This window comes from Camelina sativa, chromosome 2, assembly GCF_030686135.1.
Source record: "Camelina sativa cultivar CO46 ecotype springtype chromosome 2, ASM3068613v1".
NCBI lineage: Eukaryota > Viridiplantae > Streptophyta > Magnoliopsida > Brassicales > Brassicaceae > Camelina > Camelina sativa.
In genome coordinates, this window is record NC_141881.1 from 12,802,045 (window position 1) to 12,819,048 (window position 17,004).

The 17,004-nt window shown below is 41.1% G+C and overlaps 2 pseudogenes across 1 annotated transcript; both read left to right on the top strand.

The window, feature by feature from the left end:
• Positions 1 to 786: 786 nt before the first annotated feature.
• Positions 787 to 7,393, top strand: LOC147948523 (uncharacterized; annotated as a pseudogene).
• A 6,192-nt stretch (positions 7,394 to 13,585) lies between these two features.
• On the top strand, positions 13,586 to 15,519 carry LOC104749518 (indoleacetaldoxime dehydratase-like; annotated as a pseudogene). The gene is made up of 4 exons (XR_015573683.1): positions 13,586 to 13,972; positions 14,196 to 14,687; positions 14,816 to 15,094; positions 15,177 to 15,519. The product of XR_015573683.1 is annotated as an indoleacetaldoxime dehydratase-like (transcript).
• The last annotated feature ends 1,485 nt before the right edge of the window (positions 15,520 to 17,004 follow it).

Genomic DNA, 17,004 nt, shown 5'->3' on the forward strand with positions numbered 1-17,004 from the left:
TATTAAAATCAAGTTGTATATGATATTAGAGTAAAAATTTTAAATACACTTTCTATAATTACAGTTCTGATTTTGAATGTGATGGGGGATAAAAGTGAGAGTTCAAGGACACAAACAGAAGGAGCGGAGGCTTAAAGATCTTTAATGTGTATTTGAACATTTACTTATAATACTAAATGTTTGTAGTAACCGCTACTTGAAATCCAAATATGGGTTGTCTTTGTTTTAATTTTATAACCGAGAATATAAATTATAATCTTAATCTTTTGGGAAGTTGCTTAGACTTATAAAAATATTGGAGGAGCAATTGAATATTAAGATTTTACAATTTGTTAATGGGTTTTCACACTTTTACTACAGTTTGTTCTTTTAAAGACTAATAATTTATATTGAGTATAATTCTTTCATAAATTTTTTAAAAATATTTATATAATAGCTACTATATGAATAAATTAAATACAAATTATTTAATGTAATCAAGAAATACATATTTAAAATGGCATGTGATATAACTATTTTATTACTAACATAATGGAATTGAAAAGGTTCTTGACAATCCAATAAAACATTATAAACTTTTTTTTTTGGTAAAGATAAAACACTATATCTTAAGATGACAACCATTTAGTATTAAAATTTTCAATTATCAAATATTTCATTATTATTTTTTTTTTTAAAAACACTATATCCTAAAGTGTTAAAACTGTTTTTTTCAATATTCTAATTACTGCGCACGCACGCAACGAACGTGATGAGCAAAGAGAGGATTTCGACAGGTGGTTACGTATGTCAACCGATGAGCAACGAAGTATCTACCTAGAAATTATTGATGCTGTGAATCGTAACAAGTGAGGTATGTTTTTTGTTCATGGATTTGGTGGTACTGAAAAAACAATCTTGTGGAGTATTCTTGGCTCTGATATTCGATCTAGGGGTGGTATTGTTCTTAATGTTGCATCGAGTGGTATAGCTGCTTTACTTATGGAAGGTGGTAGGACAGCTCATTCTAGATTTGGTATACCCATCCATGTGGACGAATATACAATATGTTCCATAGATGCTAAATCACATCTTGCCGAGTTGATTAGAAAAGCAAAGCTCATTATATGGGATGAGGCTCCAATGATGAACAAATTTTGTTTCGAAACCTTGGATAGGAGTATGCGAGATATTAAGAAGTGTGATCGGGTTTTTGGAGGTAAGGTTTTTGTTTTAGGGGGTGATTTTAGATAAATTCTACCGGTTGTGCCAGAGGCTGGTAGAGTTGGGACAATTTTAGCCTCTATAAACTCATCGTTGCTTTGGGATAGTTGTAAAGTACTTCGGCTTACACAAAACATGAGGCTTCGCAAAGCAAAAAAAAAGTCAGGATGCAGATGCTCTCTCTACGTTTTCAAAATGGCTACTCGATATTGGGGATGGCAAGATCAATGAGCCTAACAGTGGTGAGGTCGAAATAGAAATACCCAAGGATTTATTAATTGCTGCATGTGACAATCCTATACAAGCAATTGTTAAAAAGATATACGGTAAATCATTTGCAACAAGGACCGATGCAAAATTCTTTTGCGAAAGAGCTATTCTTAGTCCAAGAAATGATGACGTCGATAAAATAAATCAATATATGCTCTCTCAACTTCCAGGTATATTAAGAGTGCAATTTTTTTTTGGCAAACAAAATTCAATATAAACGGTTTCTTATTTTGGTTTTATTATATCCAGGGGAAGAGAGACAATATTTGAGTTCAGACAGCATCGAGACTTCCGATACAAGTGCTTACGACAATATGATCTACACTCATGAATTCTTAAACAATATTCACGTTTATGGATTATCTAACCATGTTTTGACACTGAAAAAGGGAGCACCTATCATGTTGCTTAGGAATATTGATCCTAAGGGAGGTTTATGCAATGGTACGAGATTGATTTTCACTCAAATGGCTAATCATGTTATTGAAGTAAGGATTGTAACAGGTAAAAGAAACGTCAACGATAAAGTTCTTATCCCTAGGATGTTTGTGTCTCCACCGGATGCAAAGTTTCCCTTTCGTATAAGGCGTCGTCAGTTTTCTGTTGCTCTTGCATTTGCGATCACTATAAACAAAAGCCAAGGTCAGATGTTAGAACATGTTGGATTGTATCTACCCAAGCCTGTATTTACACATGGACAATTATACGATGCATTTTCTAGAGTGACAAGCAGAAAAAGATTGAAGATTTTGATTACAGATGAAGAAGGGAAATGTCATAACAAAACCCTTAATGTGGTTTTCAAACCCTCAATATCTAAGTGTTAAGTTTTTAAAAATGAAAACGTGAAAACATGTTCAATATGTTAACATAAATTGTATTTTGTACATGCAAGTGTGACAAACCTTATACTAAAACAATATTTATTTATATAATATTAGAATTTTAATATTCAGACTAAAGGTGAGAAACTAAAAAGATTAAGACACAACATTTAGTCGTGACTCTTTTTATTCTTACAAATCAAAAATCTCCTTTTTGTTTTCGATAACAGAGAAGAATCAAGAAGAAACCTAATTTGAGAAGATCATGAGGTTCGATTATATTGCTGATCTGCTACCCGGAAGAACTAATTGGTGTATCAACGCCAAGGTCTTACATTCTTGGAGAGTCAAAGAGTTTTTTACCAAACGAGTTCTACTTCTTGTGGATGTAAAAGTTAGGGTCGTTAGTTGAATGATTTTTACTTAAATTTCAAGTTCTAACAGTTATTGTATATAAGACTTCTTACACAATTGTTGTTAAACTGTGAAGGGTAACACAACTGAAGCTCCTTATTTACCTGATACACTCGCTAAACTCCCGAAATATATCGACGATGGTGAGTGGTACAATATTAGAAATTTCAAAGTGATCAATCCAACCATGGAGGAGAGGAATACTCATCATCCTTATCAGATTAAATTTACGAATGATGCCAATATGACGTTGCTCGAATCATTGAGTCCTAAAAATTACTTTCGGTAAGTATTTCTTTAGTTGATTTTATATTATGTTGGTACACTCCGTCAATATAGTTAATTGGTATCTTTGTATTCGAAAAACTAAATTCTTTTTAGGATTTATGAAATTTGTGTATTGGTCCTTCTCATAGAAAAGTGTGACTTAAACTTTACCAAAAATAGATTAGCAACATTTTGAAAACCTAAATTCTGTCCTTTTCCCAAATTAGATGTTTGTGCGTGTATAATGGATGTGGAAGATAGAAGAAGGCCTGCGAGTGTCATTGATACAAATGAAGTTGTTCTCATGTTGTTGAATGGCGGGTAAAAAGATATTTTCTCTACCTTTAGGACAGTTACGTTTTAAAGTTGTCTCTTTTAAGATTTTTTATTTATTTTAGAAACATTTAGGTGTGAGACTGTGAAGTGTCGTCTCAAAGACAACTACGCTTCTCAATTCATGACCATATGGCAATCAAGCGGGTGCCATCTCATATACAATCCGAACATGTGTTCTGTGTAGTTGAAACAACCCTTCCCGTTTTTTTTTTTTTTATACCTCATTTACTAGTGGTCCCATACCCACTAACATCCTAACAACAATCAGTAACAGCGGAGAACCAAATAAAACAATTCCAATAATATTCCAACATAAATAATCCAATAACATCATAATCCAAACAAAGAAATAACCAAAAGCTAACATCCTACGATGTTCCAATGAATTAATCTAGCAACCTAACATCAGCTAGACCACAATCAATCAAGCCTCTAGAACACCCCTTCATTATCGCCTTGATTCCACGATCACACTTTGCCTTTACCTGCACATCACAAACAACAATTGAGATGCGTAAGTATTATCATAAATACTTAGTGAGGCCGTCCTCCCATCTACTGGGTTATACACACAAGCATATGAGACTCCCAAGTCAACAAACAACAATAACACAATCAATCTATCAAACCAGGAAAAATAAGACTCGGCAGGTACTAGTGTCGACCGATGCTCAATCGGTGTCGACCGATGCTACAGGAACTGGTGTCGACCGATGCCGGAATGGTGCCGATCAATGCTACTCGAGACGGTGCCGATCGATACTCCTCAAAAGTGGTATTGATCGATGCCTCTTCTGCAGACACGATCTGCGCGAAACTTAGCGACGAACTCCGATTCCAATCAACACAGAATCGACTCCAAACACGTCTAACCATCTCGGAATTCACTAGAAATCACATATACAATGTACCCAAGCAAGCAAACACCACAAATAACAAGGAATCACACAAAACAAGGGAGATCTCATGCTTAGATCAACCATGGTCAAGCACTCACCTCAAGAACAGGAAGATTGGATTGAGAAACGTGGAAAACAACACCTCCAGAAGCTTCCCCTTCGTTTCTAGCAACAGCTAACCCTCCTACAGCCTCAGATCTCTCCAAAAACTCCAAGAACAAACCCAGAAAGTCACAGAAACGTTTTCTCTCTTTCTCTTTCTCTCAAAAGCGGCGACTCCAACCAAATAACACGACCTAGGGTCGTTTTCCCCTTTTACACACGATTTTAGGGATTTTAATTGAACCAAACCGAACCAATCGACAATTAAAACGAACCCGACCAAACCGGAACACATGGTGTCGATCGATGCCACCAAGGGTGTCGATCGACACCCACACCAAAATTACAAAAATTGGTTCGCGGATGTTACAATTCTCCCCCACCAATATGGATTCATCCCCGAATCCCGCAATACCGTCCATCTGCCAAGGACCTCCGTGCCACCGTCAGCACGGCCCGCACGTCCCCAGACCGGACTAAACACCGTCAGCCAAGGTTTCCCGTGCCACTATCGCAACAGCCCGCACACCTCCGACTGACCCTCGAGGTCTCCCTCTAGCCAATATACTCGCATCATAAACACTATTTGCTCACAACTCAGTGCTTCCCCCGTCCGTGGTCGCAACCAACGAATCATGCCGGCTCGCTATCAGGCCAACCGCCTTAAGCTACGGCATCCAGGAAGTCACTCACACACACACTCCCCCCGCTCTCAGGTCACAACCTTCGAGTCATTCCGGCTCACTGCCAGGCCACAGCCTGCAGCTACGGTATCCAGGGAGTCTCACACACCCACTCCCCCCGCTCTCAGGTCGCAACCCTCGAGACATACCGGCTCACTGCCGAGCCGCGGCTCACAGCTACGATATCCAGGGAGCCTCACATATCCCGCTCTTGGGTCGTCACCCTCAAGCGCGCTCTCGGATCGTCATCCGAAGCAACATACCACTCCCACTCTCTGGCCACAAAGTCCATCGAGCTATCGGTATCACGTGAGTTGGGCCCGCACGGCCTTGAGCAAAAATAGACACTGATGCCAACGAGTATCTCCCGGCTAGATCTACCTCAACATTTCCACAAAACTTTCCCTTTTTAGAAACTTTCTATTTATGGAAACCTTCCTTTTGTGGAACTTTTCTATTTATGGAAACTTTCCAAAAATAGAAACCCGAGCTATTTCTCTTTTCCCATGACAACAACAGTCAAACATAAAGAAAAATACTCATCTTATTAATCTCAAAAATGTCATAATCATTACAATCTCAACAAAATTACATCAGAAAAACCAAAAATACAACAACCGGAGCCAACAACCCGCATCCCGAGCACCACCTCATCTTGATACTTAGTCGCACAACCAACCACCCCTAAGCGACCAAATATCAAGAGAGATGGTCTGGAATACTCCGTACCCGCTCCAGCCACGGACTACAACTCGGACCCGGCTAGACAAGCTCAAGTTGCGGTCTGCTTCTCAAACCACTTCTTAAACCTTGCCTTCATCCTCGCCTCGGGCTCCCAAGTCTGCTCCTCTACTCCGTCACAGTCCCACAGGACTCTCATCAAAGGAATCTTCTTCTTCCGAAGTTCCTTGACTCTCCTCTCGAGCACCCTCACTGGTCTCGCCTCTAAAGTTATGTTAGGCTGAAGATCCTCAGGAATCTTAGCCAACAACTGATCACCCTCGTGAAGACACTTCCTCAGCATCGACACATGAAATACCTTGTGGAACGCACGCATAACCTCAGGCAACTCCAACCGGTATGCCACTGGTCCCACCCGCTCCACCACTCTGAACGGACCCATGTACCTCGGACTCAACTTAGTCTCTGTCAATGACCTGTTCGGACCCCGCAACATGGCCATCTTGAGGTACACTCTATCACCAACCTGAAACTCAAGATCCTTTCTCCTCTTATCAGCATAGCTCTTCTGCCGATCCTGAGCCTCCTTCATGTTCAGCCTCAAAACCCGAATCTTCTCCGAGGTCTCCTGAACAAAATCTGCACCAAATATGCTCCTCTCCCCCACCTGAGTCCAACATAATGGTGTACGACACGGCCTCCCATACAGGGCCTCATAAGGAGCCATCCCTATACTAGCCTGGTAACTGTTGTTATAAGCAAACTCCACCAAGCTCAAGTGATCTGCCCAATGACCACCCCAATCCAGCACACACATCCTCAATAAATCCTCCAAAATCTGGATCGTCCTCTCTGACTGACCATCAGTCTGAGGATGATAGGCTGTACTCATATGCACCTTCGTGCCAATCTCCGCCTGAAATGCCTTCCAGAACACCGAGGTGAACTTGGAATCTCTATCAGACACAATACTAGCAGGCACACCGTGCAATCTGACTATCTCCCTCACGTACTTCTTGGCCAAAACCACTGCTCCATCAGTTTTCTTGATGGCCAGAAAATGCGCAGACTTAGTCAAACGGTCCACAATGACCCAAATAGCATCAAACGTCCTCGACACAGGCAAACCTACCACGAAGTCCATCGTGATCAAATCCCACTTCCACTCTGGAATGGGTAAACTCTGTAATAAACCACCAGGAACCTGATGTTCCGCCTTCACCAGCTGGCAAGTATCACACTTTGCCACCCAGTCAGCTACGTCCTTCTTCATCCCGACCCAGTGATAGTACCGCTTGAGGTCACGGTACATCTTGGTCGCTCCTGGATGAATAGAAAACTTGCTCGAATGAGCCTCTCTCAGTATCTCCTGCCTCAAATCCTCACCCTTGGGCACACAGATCCGACCATGCACAAGGATAGTACCATTAGCAGAAACCTGATACTCTGCACCCGCAGCCTTAGAGGCATTCACCAGCCCCTTATCGCTCTCCTGAGCTAACCTCACTCTACTCAACAAATCCGCTCTATCAGCTGCCTCCAAACCCAGAGGTTCCTGTGAGATAGCACACAAACTCAATGCACTAATCTCACCTACCAACGCCTCCATATCCTGCTCCTGAGCCGAAGCCACCCGCTTCCGACTCAAGGCATCTGCAACCAGATTAGCTTTACCAGGATGGTAAGCTATGTCCAAATCATAATCCGCAACTAACTCCATCCAACGCCTCTGCCTCAAATTCAGCTCAGGCTGAGTAAAAATGTACTTCAGACTATTGTGATCTGTAAATACCTGTACCTTCCCACCATACAGATAGGATCTCCAAATCTTAAGAGCAAAGATCACTGCTGCCATCTCCAAATCATGGGTAGGATAATTAGCTTCATGCTTCCGCAACTGCCGCGAAGCATAGGCTATAACCTTCCCCTGCTGCATAAGTACACAACCCAACCCCACTCTAGAAGCGTCTGTATACACAACATAAGGCTCGTCCTGCTCAGGCAATGCTAACACCGGCGTGGTAGTCAACATCTGCTTGAGACTTGCAAAACTTGCCTCACACTCTGGTGACCACACAAACGGGACATCCTTCCCTGTAAGCTTAGTCATCGGCTGAGCCATACTCGCAAAACCCCGAACAAACCTCCTGTAGTAACCTGCTAACCCTAGGAAACTCCGAATCTCAGTGGCACTCTGCGGCCTCGGCCACTCTCTGATGGACTGAATCTTCTCTGGGTCCACTGAAACTCCCTCAGCTGAAACAATATGACCCAAGAACCCCATCTCACGCTGCCAGAAACTGCACTTACTCAGCTTAGCAAACAACTTCTGCTCCCGCAGCTTCTCCAAAACTGCTCTCAAATGTACTGCATGCTCCTCAGGACTCTTAGAATATACCAGGATGTCGTCGATGAAAATGATGACTGACACGTCCAGAAACTCCTGAAACACGCTGTTCATCAATCTCATAAACGCAGCTGGCGTGTTTGTCAACCCAAACGGCATCACCACAAACTCATAGTGCCCATATCTCGTCCTGAAGGCTGTCTTCCTCACATCTGCCTCATGAATAGGGATCTGATGATAACCTGAAGCCAAGTCGATCTTGGAGAACCAAGTAGCACCCCTCAACTGATCCAACAACTCATCAATCCTCGGGAGAGGGTACTTGTTCTTCACAGTAACTCGGTTCAAACCCCGGTAGTCAATACACAACCGAAAACTCCCATCCTTCTTCTTAACAAACAACACCGGAGCTCCCCACGTGAACAACTAGGACGGATAAAACCCTTGCCCAACAAATCCTCCAGCTGCTTCTTCAGCTCTGCCATCTCTGCTGGAGCCATCCTGTAAGGAGCCTTGGATAACGGCATCGTCCCCGGTTCCAACTCAATGGTAAAAGGATCCGACCGAGATGGTGGTAATCCCTGCAATGACTGGAACACATCCTCAAAGTCCTCCACAACCGGAATACCGCTAACCGTAGACTTCCCCACTGACTCTGGCATAGATATAGTAACCAGATAGGCCTCACGGCCCTTCTCGATCATCTTCCCTGCCTGAACGGCTGAGATCACGAGACTCCCCGAAGTCGGTCTAATACCCTGAAAAACCAACTTCCCTCCTGGACGCTCAAACTCCACTCTACCCCGATAGCAATCCAAATGCACCTTATGCCGATGCAACCAATCCATACCAAGGATAACGTCATACAACTCCACTGGACTGATAAGCAAATCCGCTGGCCACGACTCTCCTGCGATCTGAATATCAACTCCTCCAGCTCGTCCAATAACCCTCAGAAACTTGCCTCCAGCAACTCTGACAACTCCTGAACGCTCTCCAGAATCCCCTCTGATCCCCGCACTCACGGCGCACTCCGGAGTAATGAAGCTATGAGAAGCTCTAGAATCAAACATAACATGGGACTTAAACCCGCCCACCAACAAGGTCCCTACACAAACCTCATGTGTTGAGAACCTAACACTTGACCACAAACAAAAACAAATATAATCTGAACTATTGAATTGACTAAGTTCGAATCTCAGAAGTTATACCTGTGATCGCTCCTGCACTAGTGCCACCGGGCTCCTGAGTCGAGTACACCTGAGTCGTCGGCTCAATCCAACCCACCGGCTGCACACCGTGCTGCACACCCTGCTGCACCCCTGGCTGAGCTCCAGCCTGCAACACTGCTACTGCCCTCTGCTGCAACTTGGGACAACGAGGCTTGATATGCCCCGTCTCTCTGCAGTAGTAACACACCCGAGTATCTGTCCGCGGCTCCGTCACCGCCCGCTGCTCTGTCACTGCCCGCTGCTCACCTCTCTGTGGACAGCTAGACAACTTGTGGTCCCTACTACCACACCCAAAGCATTTCGCACCCCCATGCCTTGATCTCTGCATAACATCAAACTTCCTCTTCTGCCCCTGCGCAGGCTTGCCGCCCTTGCTAGGAACAGAAAGCGGCTGAGACTGCTGTGGCTGCACCGAAGAACTGACCACAACCACCTGTGACCTCAAGTCATCCTCTATCCCAGCTGCAACCTCAACCAACTCTGCTCTCGTGGCATAGCTCCTCACTCTGCACCGAGTCCTCAAATCATCCCGCAGCGCCAACAAAAACCTCCGCACCTGAGCCGCCTCTGGCTCCCATGCCCTGCCTGCATACCCCACAAGCCGACTGAACTCTGCATCCAGCTCCCGCACTGTACGGTCCCCCTGAGTCAAACCCAAGAACCGTGACTCCATACGATCAAGAGCCTCCTGAGGAAAATACTTGGAGTTAAACTCCCCCACAAAATCTCCCCAAGACATACCCCTCTGCACCCTCCGTGCTGTCACCGACCTCCACCACACCCGAGCATCTCCTGACAAGTAAAACACTGCCAGATCCACCCTGTACCGGTCGGGACACCTAAGCGAAAGGAAAATATCCTCCATCCGCTCTCTCCACTCATCCGCTACACTCGGATCGGTACCTCCTGAGAAATACCCTGCTCCCACATGCCGCAGCTGCTCTATCATCCGCACATACGGAGCATCCACTACCTCGGCCCCCGGCTGCACACCTGCCTGCAAACCCGCCACAGGCTGCACCGCTGGACCCTGCCCACCACCCACGGGCGGCACTACCGGATCCTGCCCACCAACCACTGGTGGCACTACTGGATCCTGCCCACCAACCACTGGCGGCACAACTGCTGGAAGTCGCTGCAAAACCTGAGCTAGCAAGTCCATCAAGACATCCTCCCTGCCTAGAGCACCTCCCGCTGCAACCCCCACACCCGGGGCAACACCGTGACCGACACCGGGCCCATCCGCCCTGCCGTCACCCAAACCAGCCTGGTCTCCAGACACACTAGGATGAACCTGTGACTCCGCCACCTCCTCACTGGCCATGCTCTGGGTCACACTCACACTGGCCTCAGGAACCTGACCTCGTCCCCGACCCCGACCATGACCAAGCCCACGACCACGACCGCGACCAACAGCATCCTCACCCCTAACCATCTGTATCATCCAAGAACAGAAGGCTAAGCAAACAATAATTCTAATACACAAGAAACACAACTCACCGTGGAATCACAACACAGGCTCGAAGAGGATGTTCTAGGACTTCATGCCACACTCAATTGACCGACTCACACAATCACTCATAGCATGGAATCCTAAACATCAACAGCAAAAGCACAATGAACCCTAGTCCTAGAACCGTAAGGGCTCTGATACCAAAATGAAACAACCCTTCCCGTTTTTTTTTTTTTATATACCTCATTTACTAGTGGTCCAATACCCACTAACATCCTAACAACAATCAGTAATAGCGGAGAACCAAATAAAACAATTCCAATAATATTCCAACATAAATAATCCAATAACATCATAATCCAAACAAAGAAATAACCAAAAGCTAACATCCTACGATGTTCCAATGACTTAATCTAGCAACCTAACATCAGCTAGACCACAATCAATCAAGCCTCTAGAACACCCCTTCATCATCGCCTTGATTCCACGATCACACTTTGCCTTTACCTGCACATCACAAACAACAATTGAGATGCGTAAGTATTATCATAAATACTTAGTGAGGCCGTCCTCCCATCTACTGGGTTATACACACAAGCATATGAGAGTCCCAAGTCAACAAACAACAATAACACAATCAATCTATCAAACCAGGAAAAATAAGACTCGGCAGGTACTAGTGTCGACCGATGCTCAATCGGTGTCGACCGATGCTACAGGAACTGGTGTCGACCGATGCCGGAATGGTGCCGATCGATGCTACTCGAGACGGTGCCGATCGATGCTCCTCAAAAGTGGTATCGATCGATGCCTCTTCTGCAGACACGATCTGCGCGAAACTCAGCGACGAACTCCGATTCCAATCAACACAGAATCGACTCCAAACACGTCTAACCATCTCGGAATTCACTAGAAATCACAAATACAATGTACCCAAGCAAGCAAACACCACAAATAACAAGGAATCACACAAAACAAGGGAGATCTCATGCTTAGATCAACCATGGTCAAGCACTCACCTCAAGAACAGGAAGATTGGATTGAGAAACGTGGAAGACAACACCTCCAGAAGCTTCCCCTTCGTTTCTAGCAACAGCTAACCCTCCTACAGCGTCAGATCTCTCCAAAAACTCCAAGAACAAACCCAGAAAGTCACAGAAACGTTTTCTCTCTTTTCTCTCTTCCTCTTTCTCTCAAAAGCGGCGACTCCAACCAAATAACACGACCTAGGGTCGTTTTCCCCTTTTACACACGATTTTAGGGATTTTAATTGAACCAAACCGAACCAATCGACAATTAAAACGAACCCGACCAAACCGGAACACATGGTGTCGATCGATGCCACCAAGGGTGTCGATCGACACCCACACCAAAATTACAAAAATTGGTTCGCGGATGTTACAGTAGTGTTCTATGTAATGTGGTTTATGAGGGTGGGAGAATATGAAGGTATGTAACATGAATTGGTTCTGATATAATCATTATAAGGAACCAATATATTCACTTTAAATTCTAAATGTCTATAGGTGCACCATGTCTTGAAAACACCTTGACCTCTTCGAAGATCTTCATAAAACCAGAGTTTGAAGGACTAGAGCATCACCAGGCTATGTAAGATGTAATTATGTATATTAAAACAAGTTCGGTATGATGTTAAAGTAAAACTTCTTAAAACACTTTATATATTTACAAGTCTGAATTTGCTGGGCATTATTACATAAACCATGTGATTAAGCAACAAGGTGAAATCTCAGACACTCAAATGTAAAGAATGGGGTGTTGGCCATTTATTTTTCTCTTTTTGAATGTCTAAATTTAGTATGTTTGTATTAACCGCTACTTGAAATACAACTTTGCATTACTCTCATCTTTATTTTGTAATTGAGATAATACATTATAATATTGAACTATTGGAAATTGCTTACGCTTTTAAAATTTTTGGATTTACTTATTGAATTTCAATATCTGTTTACTAATGTTTAGTTGTTTATTTAAAAGACTCAATTAATATTTCACATTGAGACTAAATATGTCAATTATTACATATTAGTTCAGAAAAGTAACATATCATGAAGTAACAAAACTGTTGTTATTAAAATCTTAATACTGCGCTTCAAGCGCGGGTACTTCCCTAGTAATATAAGTATAATCATATTAATGATAAATTTTGAAACAAAACTTTGTATAATGACATGTGTCATGATCACGTCAACAACATATTTTGACACGTGTCAACATGTTAAATCGATAACTTGACATATATTATGATCACATTAATGACTAATTTTCAATAAATATATTTTAATATTTATATAATAAAATTGTTAGCTTTTCTTTTTAATTTTTTTTGACAAGTGTCAAGACTTGACACTTTTCATGATCATGTTAATGGATAATTTTGAAACGACCCTTTATATATATCTTACTTATTAAGTAAATACAAAAAAAAAATCTATCAAATTTAGGTTTATAATTAAAAATTAGTTTTTTTTTGTATATATCAGTTATTTGTTGTTACTTGTGTATAAAAGTCCTTTTCATGATAGGTTTAGAAATTTTATTTTTTTATTTCTATGTTTTAGTAAATTTAGAATTAACACGTGTCGACATCTTATCAATACAATTAACACATATCATGATCTTGTTAATGAGTAATTGTTAAACTAAATTTTAAATAATAACATTATGTATATTCATACTTTTACTACAAATTATATTACATATTGATGAATATTTCTCTACATTGTAGCATGGATCCGATCCTAGTTATTATATAATAAAAGATAGTATAGAGAACTCAAATGCTAACAAATCACTCTAAATAGAAGAGCTTGAAATCAACTTTTGGTAATTAAAAAAAATAATAATAAAGTGGACATGATATTGCTCTCTATGTGCTTAACAACTCTATTTGCCTTTCTCTTCCTAAAGCGAATCCTGACCATACGAGCTAACAAAACAAACCTTAACCCACCACCATCTCCATGGCGGTTTCCAGTTATAGGAAACCTTTACCAGCTAAGTCTAAATCCTCACCGCTCTCTCTGTTCCCTCAGCCTTCACTATGGGCCACTAATGCTCCTTCACTTTGGCCGTGTCCCCATCCTTGTTGTCTCATCCGCTGACTATGCTCATGAAGTCTTGAAATCACACGACATAAAATTTTCTAATAGGCCAAAATCAAGAGTGGCCCAGAAACTTTTTAATGGTGGGAGAGATTTGGCCTTGGCCCCCTACGGAGAATATCGGAGGCACTTTAAGGTTTATTGTTCTACTCTCTTATCATTTTTATAATTCATTTAACAATGAGTTGATGTATTTTAAAATATATGGTATTATTCACAAGATTGTTCCCTATTGTTGTTATTTATAGAACAAAAATATTACGTACATCGAATCTATACAATAGTATACAAAATTTTAGGATTAAGATCCCAAATAGTATTGCTAATTTTTCTTCAATATCTACTTGGGATGTAGGCAGAGCATATGCGTTATGAATCTACTTAGCAACAAAACGGTACGGTCGTTTGGGAATATAAGAGAAGAAGAGATCAACGTGATGATTCGGAAACTTGAGAAGGCCAGTTCCTCCTCTTCCCCAGTTAATCTAAGCGAAATCCTCATGACTCTTACAAATGATGTAATGACTAGAGTTGTTTTGGGAAGAAAATATAGCAGCGAGGAAGGCGGCAAAAATTCAAAGAACATAGTAAGGAGATTGATGGAGCTAATGGGCGCTTTCCCTATCGGTGAATACATTCCTAGTTTGGCATGGATAGACAAGATCCGAGGTTTCGATAAGAAAGTGGAGACAGTAAAAAATGAGATCCGTAGTTTTTTGGAAAAGGTGGTGGAAGAACATGTTGATGCAGAGGAAAACAGATCAGACTTCACTGATATGTTGCTTTCTATTCAAAAAGATAAAACGACGCCTATCAAGCTTGACAGAACCGCTTTGAAAAACCTTCTGTTGGTAAAACGATTTCATTTTCTTTCAAGGAAAATAAGTTTTTAGAACAATTATAAGAGCGTCAACAACTTTCTTGTTTATTCAATTTTCTTTCTGTTTGTTTGTTAAAAACACTTTTCTTGTTTATTCAGGATATGTTGTTTGGGGGAGCATCAACAACTTTCACCCTAATAGAATGGACAATGACAGAGCTTATGAGACATCCACAGTGTATGAAGAAACTCCAAGACGAGATTCGTTCTGTTTCGAAGAGTATTTTATATGTATCGGAGAAAGAAGTTGTGCATATGAACTATTTAAATATTGTGATCAAGGAGGTGCTTCGGCTACATCCTTCAGGTCCACTAATTCCGCGACTACTGAGTGAAGATGTCACGCTTAATGGATATGACATAGCTGCAGGAACACAAGTTAGTCTTTATATCTTATAAAGATAAAATATAAATGACAATGACACAAGATGCTTTAAAGAAGTTCTATTTTCAAACACAGGTGCTAATCAATGTATGGGCGATTCAACGAGACATTGTAACTTGGGGATCAGATGCAGAGGAATTTAGGCCTGAGAGGCATTTGGATTCTTTTGTTGATTTTCAAGGTCAAGATTTCTAAGTACTTTCCTTTTGGATCAGGGAGAAGAAAATGTCCTGGAATAGGATTTGCATTGGCCTTGGCCGAGCTTACGATTGCAAACATTGTAAAACGATTTGACTGGAGAGTCAAGATAGGACCACTTGGAGATGATAAGCCTGATCTGGTCGAAGCAAATGGTATCGATGTTTGTCGCAAGTTTCCTCTTATTATCTATCCAGATTCTAATTTATTTTCCATGTAAAACTCTAAATCAAAATATTCCAATGTTATTAATAAAATAATGTTGAGAATTTCTTAGAAATGTCCTTTTCTAGTTATATCGTCCATCTTGAGTAAATTGAGGTCAATTCAATTTCGCGATGCCAAAAGTATTAGACAATATAACGTAGTGGAATTTAAGTTTGGACATAACCCATAATGTATTGTGAAAATATACTAGATTGACCCAAATTTGGGTAAAAATAACTCAATTGACATACTATAGCATCTCATTACTAGATTGACACAATACAAGAAGATGTATTAGCGAATTCATTGTATAGTAAAACTCCATAAATTAATAATGTTCGGATTATGATATTTTATTAGTTTAGAATTTTGTTAAATAGTTAATTAATAATACAGAAAGCTCTGATACATATTTAAAACAGAAATATATTATTTAATTAATGAAGAAAATGTGTGTGTCCAACCAGAGCCCTGCTCACCTAAAGGAAAAATGGGCAAATGCCCAAGGCCACCAACCAAAAACAAGTATTTTAGGCCACAATTCCAAATATAAATTGTTTAAATTATATACATTTTAGTAATATTTATTCTAATATATTTTTTGAAAACTTGGCTTTGTTATTCTTCTTTCTTTTATATTTTAGTTTTTTTAATTTATTATTTAAAGATAAAACAGACCATAATTTATTGAGTAAATTACGCAAATATTACTCATTTTAGGTAATATTACCAGAATCTACAAAAAACTTTTTTATTACTAGAATGTTTCGGGTATTTTCAAAATACCCAGCGTGCCCCTATTTTATGTTACCGGAAAAAACGTTATTACAAAAATGTCATTGCCACGTCACACGCCACGTCAGTAATCGCTGACGTGTAACCATAACTCAGCCGTAACGCGTTACAGAGTATGTTGCGGCTGAGTTATAGGTATGTTGTGGCTGAGTTATCAGAAAAACATTTGATTAAGAGCGGACGGCTGACTTATGAAAATATGGCTGAGTTATGCTCATAAGTCAGCCAAGCGTTACGGCTAACTTATTAAATCTGGGTGAGTTATGCGCTAACTCAGCCGTCCTTATGGATGAGTTTTCACCTAATGGTTGAGTTGTCAAAATTTTGGCTGAGTTATCACTACGACATGGCTGAGTTGTCAAAATATTGGCTGAGTTATCACTACGACACGGCTGAGTTGTCAAAAATTTGGCTGAGTTATGCTCATAAGTCAGCCAAGCGTTACGGCTGACTTATTAAATCTGGCTGAGTTATGAGCATAACTCAGCCGTCATAGGCTGACTTATCGACAACTCAGCCGTTTGACGGCTGACTTATTAGCAAAAGATTAATTACTAGAATGTTATTCAGTTACGGCTGACTTATCAAACGATACGGCTGAGTTACATATTTTCAGTTGATGAAGCGGCTGAGTTTGGCAGCAATTTTTTTTGCTTTTTAATTACTGTAATGTTTTTCATGTTGTGGCTGAGTTACATTGTTA